A 436-nucleotide genomic window follows, 5' to 3' on the forward strand; every position below is an offset into this window, starting at 1 on the left:
AACACGAGTAAAGACGTTCAGAACAGTGTTAAATGGCATTTAAATCTGGCTTTCCATTCAGTTGTATTTAGGTAGCGCCTCCATACATCCATCCTGATTTGTTTTTGCAAACTATTCTTCCTTCTCAGTGGTTTTCTCCTGTTCCTTGCAGTGCACATGTCAACATACTTCTTGTGTATAAAGCGATTTACGTCAAAAACTAGTGCGTCAACAACTTTGCTAACACAGCCAAGCATTAAGCAAGCGCAACAAGACGAGACACAGCAAGCCAGCTGTAATCGCCTGCCTATCCAACAGCAAAAGGCTCAGGGTGCGTCTTTTATTCTACAAATCTCTCACCAACATCTAAAACCCACTCTGAAATGTCGTCTTGTCCGTCTGCTTGCTCAGCCCCGCTCTGTTTTTGTCCTTGTAGCTCCCTCCATTGGTGTCCTCT

This window comes from Stegastes partitus, unplaced genomic scaffold (genome assembly GCF_000690725.1).
Source record: "Stegastes partitus isolate 25-593 unplaced genomic scaffold, Stegastes_partitus-1.0.2 Scaffold856, whole genome shotgun sequence".
In the NCBI taxonomy this organism is placed as follows: domain Eukaryota; kingdom Metazoa; phylum Chordata; class Actinopteri; family Pomacentridae; genus Stegastes; species Stegastes partitus.